A 5,617-nucleotide genomic window follows, 5' to 3' on the forward strand; every position below is an offset into this window, starting at 1 on the left:
GACTAAATGTAAATGTTAATGCACATCAGTAACTCGCCAGTAACTTGTTTAATGCATGTTCCTGTGAGAAAACATCGTAAATAAAGGAAAATCCGGCGACCGCAATAATCAAACGTCTGGGAACAACTGTGGTCGGAACCAGAGTTCACAGGTCTGTGTTCTCTGAACTCCTCTGAAGCGCTGGACTTCTTCATTGTGATTGCTTGCCGCTGAACCATAAAGTTGACTTGATTTCAGCTCTCCTCGACGCCCACACCGGCGAAGACACACAGCGCAGCTCGCCGCTGGCTCTCATTGAAAATGAATGACTTGCATTAACTTTGGCGCTTTCAATCTGAACGTACGGTAAGACTTTCTCCAGAATAAAAACTTTTAGACTGTAGGAAATACTGTGAAAATGCTCTTGGTCTATTAATCATGACTTTTGACTTATCATGCATGTGCGTGTGTTTTGTTTACTACACCCCTTTCACTTCTCATATGAAACCACACAAAGATGAGGCATAATGACAAAGCCGTCTGATGACCCTTCTCTCACCGGCTGCATCTGTCGTGTGATCTCGGAGCGCTGTCGCCATACTTTGATGTCACAGTTACGTGGTGTCGGCGCAGTGTCAATCCGGACAACATTTCTAACCGGCATGCAACACTTTAAGACAGATCGATTGACCTGCGCAGCGCTGCATGAAGTCGAAAGCACCTATTAACTCTGATGGGTCAGAATGATTATCACTGAAGTGTTTTTGGGGACCTCTTTATTTTTGTTTTAACAAACTTATCTCTCAGGTTTTTTCAAACGTTTACAAAAACTTTCCTCCTTTCCCACTGCTGTTGCAATATCTAGCCAAGAATTATTGGTCATCTGGTTCTCCCTATGATCACGCATGGACAGATCACAAAAAATATCGGTGCAGGCGTACCTGTTTCAGACAAAATCTCTTCAAACTGTTTCATATTCAACTCAAATGCGGAGCTGCGCGAACTGTTCACCCGAGTCTCAAAACATTCTGTGAGCTCCACCATGTCGTTATTTCACTGACAAATGTTGTGAGTGCAGTATTACAAGTCAAGAGCGCATTCATAATAAAAGCAAGCGAATCTCTGCTCCTGCACCGATTTCCTCTGTGACTAAACTGCAAATGTTCTTCTCTCAGATATGCACTGCTCCCGCACACATTTTCCTGTCTGTTCTCAGTACACTGACCCTCTTCCCTTCGTGCTTTTTGATATTATTTATATTGGTACACTATTTATTACCAGTAACCAAAATACTAAAATTACTATTTTAAATTAAACATTTAAATATAACTAATGCAAGCAGAAATGTAATAGAACAATTGGGGATAGAAATTTGGGGAAAACTGTCAATGCTATTTTATCATGGCAACTAAAATAAAGTGAACTAGTGTCTGCTGTAGTGTTTTGAACAGTACTATAGTAAAGTACTTTAATTAATCAGTTGTGGTAATACTTTAGTTGCTATGGTAACACAAGTGCAATATAAACAAATGACCCAGTGCTGTAGTTTGTTTTTTTACAATATAGGGTATATTATTCTACAATTCACCACACTTTACTGTAGTAAAACTACACTGTATTTCATTTTATCAGTTCACTATTCTCAACACTACAGTATGCTGAAGCATCTCTGCAGAGCATAAACACGAAAAGCGGAGGAAACACAAGACACAAAAATTGTGAGTCCGCATCGACGGAGCGAGAGCAGACCATTTACACGAGAGCTGCAAGTGTTTTGAGTGCACACGAGACGTTTTGTCCACAAGCAGGAAACCGGCATGTGAGCAAAGAGATTCGCTCTCTAGTATTACATGATTGCGCTAATGACTTGTAATACTGCGCTCCAACATTTGTCAGTGAAATATTGCTGTACTCCACCAGCTGAAATCATGTGGTGCGCACCCACAGCCAACCTCCGCTAACACAGCGATGACGTCACATTTGCTGCGCGCACTAAGATTGGCTATTGCATGTTGCGCTGGACAAGTCTGAACATGTTCTGCCCTCGCATTAACTTCTGAACCTAATCAGAGAACATAATATCATATTAATAATAATTCATTTTATTTTTAAATAGTGCTTTTCTAGACACCCAAGGTCGCCTTACAATAAGTATCAACAGCCAAGCTAAAACAAATGAAAACAAATAATAAAACATTACTAAACAATCATTGACCAAACAGGTAAAACACAATAGCGAATATAAAAATACATGATTAAAATAAAAAGTTGTTTAAGGAAAGCCTGCTTAAAAAGATGGGTCTTTTAGACGAGATTTAAAAGTGTGAAGACTATCACTGCTCTTTAGATGTAGAGGAAGCGAGTTCCAGCCGAGGAGACATAGAGCTGAAGGATCTGTCTCCCATTGTGCTCAATCAAGTGCGAGGTGGTACCAGGGAGAAGGAGTTGGCTGATCTAAGAGTGCGAGAAGGGGTGGAGATATGGAGAACTCCAGTGAGATATTAAGGAGCAAGATTTTGAAATGCCTTGAAAGTGAGAAGTAATATTTTAAATCAATACAAAACTTTACTGGAAGCCAGTGCAGCTGATAGAGGAGTGGTGTGATGTGCTCGTGAGATGGGGTCCTATATGTGACGAGCTGCATGCTTCTGAACCAGTTGAAGTTTACGGAGAAGTTTAGAAGGAAGCCCAGACAGAAGTGCATTACAGTAGTCAAGACGAGAAGTAACTAATGCGTGGATGAGAACTGCTGTTATTAGTTGTGAGAGAAGGGCGGAGACGAATGATATTCTGCTGCTCCTGAACTTTTGATCATTCACCTGGGTGCAAACAGCTCGTTGTTGCAGGGTCGCAACCTTGTAGATCTCCATCAGGAGATTAAGACACACACGGCAGAGATTTGCAAGATGTTTCCACACACTAGGGTCTTGTTCTCTGACATTCTGCCCTGCAGGAACTGGAGGATTCAGACCAGAAACAGCATCAAAAGGAGGAAATGGCTCAATGGGGCCATGTCAGGCAGGCACATTAACTGCATTTACCACTGCAACATACAGTAGGTCTGGCCAACCTGGATGAAGATCTCAACTCAGAGGGAAATGCACTTTTCCTTGTAAACATCCAAGGAGCTCTGCAGACGGAGCTCCAGCAGAGAAGCCCCCAAAAGCCCTTTTAAGACAGCAGCTCTTTCACTTGGTTGTAGTAGGCTATGCAAGTGTGAATGAGTGGATCTTACAAACCATTAACTTTAGTGGACCTTACAAACCATTCACCGGTTACTTGACTTTTTTGTATGTTACTGCACTGTTATTGCTTGTACTGCACTACTTAATAAACTGCACTCACTCACTTCTTGAAGTTATTGAATAATATCGCTATAGAAAACTATAATTATAGAACATGTACATGACTTTGACAAAAACAAAATAGATCAACAGTTTAGTGTTTTACTTATTTACTCTATCTTTATATTGTTTCCTCCCGTAAATCTCGTTGCAAATAAAATGACTTAAGTTTGTCTGTTTAATTCAGATTTAGAGGTGCTGTAAGTTGTTGACTCTATAAGAACAGCATCATGTGTGTGCAGATATTCAGGAATCATGCTGAGTGAACACTCCTGTTTATCTGAAACACAATGCTGAAGTCAGATATTCTGCTGTGCACATGTGCGTTACGTGCCGGAGCGGCTGTCTTTGTTTTGGTCATTTAACTTGTTATTGTTATTTTACTTGTGCTCAATTATAATTCAGCATCAGAGGTTGCCAGATGGTGGAAAACAGCTTATTTCATTCATTCAGTCCGGAAGACTCTTAAAGCATGCACTCATGGCCAAAATTGCAGCCTCCAGAGGACATTAGCAGACTCTGAAATGAGACGTAGATTCAGAGTTCCACATGAGGTAATTAATTAGCAAATGAATATTACAAGCGTAAACATTAGGTGAGCGGGTCACATTGTAACTGCGTGTCCTAACAAAACGATACATTGTGACAATGTCATAAATAAAACGTGTTCAGCAATCGCAGTACATACTTTTATCATCGATGACGTCTGTTCCTTGAAGAGGGCAATGCTTAGCGTCATAGAAAAGTAAGTGCTAGAAGTAAAGAGAGAGAGAAGGAAGTGACACAGGGCCTCTGGCAGTCATGGAAGTCTCACGCTGCAGTTGGTTGTTTTAACAAAGTTTCGGTTTCTTCAAAGACGTTCGTTGGAGTTTTAACTCATGCTTTTCTTTACCCAGCGTTGTTTAAACCCTGTCGAGATGTCAAGAAGCGGATGAATGTGTGAGCAATGTAAATCTTCAACGAAAGTGAGAACCGCAAAGCCTCTACTGCCAGCACTGCAAAGCTTCAGTCTGCAACCGCAAAGCCCCAACCTTCAACAGGGACTCATGAGTAAACCAGCTAAACACTGTGACTGTTGATTCTGACTTGCACCTTCAGATTTTATCCTCCTACAGGGACTTTTGAACGGCTGCATTGAATTATTTGTGATGTTGATGACAAGAATCAGAGTACTTTTGTTGCTGGAGGACTGAGTTTGTTTCTAATTGATCCCTTTCTGAAAAGTTATGAGTGTGTATTTGTCTGGTGTTTGCAGTGTTGTGTTTCTTTGTTGTTTGATTCCTGGTTTAATTTTCAAATATGATTGATGCTGATGAGAGTACTGTAAATGTTTTTTCTCCTCAATGATCACAGCGTGTGGGTCTGTGTATGAACAGGAGATTGTTTGACTTATGCCGAGTTCAGACTGCGTGATTTTAGCCCCCCCGACAGGTTTAAAGAAATCACCGACAATTGCCCGAAATCACAGGCAAATCGCTGCTATCAAAGACGCGATCTGAGAGAATCGCCGATGCCTGCTGAATATTTGGCGTGCTAAATATCTGGAGCTGTCTGCGATTCAAATCATGCCGTGTGAATTGAGTTATGACTGACAATAACATCGGCGATCGCCTACAGCCAATGAGAGAGCAGCATTCACTTGTGTATGTGCGTGTGTGTGTGTGAGTATACCTGCTGCAGGCCAGCGGGAGGCTGGGGGAGAAGGTAAAAGCGCTCTTTTTCAGTTTATTTGGACCCACGAAATGGAGGAAAAACTAGTGGAGGTTTGACAGGACTCAGGAGCAACCGTGTCTGTTTGACGTTTTATACAGAAAGAAATTAGTTTATTATCAACGTTGGGAGAATTTGCTAATTCCCTTTAAACCCAGGTGAGCAAATATGGACATTTTCTACCCCATTAAAGGCTTCTTTCTCATTATGTAGTTAATAACAAAAGATATACGACGTGTTTTTGTCTGTGAGATGTAGTTTAGACAAAGTTATCAGTGATTCTTCCTATAGTAAAGTCATGCAGTGTGAAAGTCCCTGTCGCTGATCCTTCTTGCTGTGTAAACAAAGCAGCGACAAAACGCTAGCCCAGATAGTCCTGCAGTGTGAACACATCTGACACACGACTACTGTGACAATCATGCAGTCTGAACTGGACATTATTTGACAGTGAGATACTGTCTGGCACCCCAGCATTATAAAGTGAGTAAAGGAAACGGTAAAACATGACGAGATACGCAGTGATGAGCAATTTGGCCGTTTGCACAAGTCAAAACACGACATTTAAATCCAGCCATTCAGAAGCA

General features: G+C 41.2%; 1 long non-coding RNA gene across 1 annotated transcript; it reads left to right on the plus strand.

Moving 5' to 3' along the window:
• Positions 1-3,269: 3,269 nt before the first annotated feature.
• On the plus strand, positions 3,270-5,139 carry LOC147839526 (uncharacterized). Its single transcript, XR_015519229.1, has 2 exons — positions 3,270-3,877; positions 4,123-5,139. It is a non-coding gene; the product is annotated as an uncharacterized LOC147839526 (long non-coding RNA).
• The last annotated feature ends 478 nt before the right edge of the window (positions 5,140-5,617 follow it).

Source organism: Danio rerio, chromosome 20 (assembly GCF_052040795.2).
Source record: "Danio rerio strain M-AB ecotype USA chromosome 20, GRCz13ab, whole genome shotgun sequence".
In the NCBI taxonomy this organism is placed as follows: domain Eukaryota; kingdom Metazoa; phylum Chordata; class Actinopteri; order Cypriniformes; family Danionidae; genus Danio; species Danio rerio.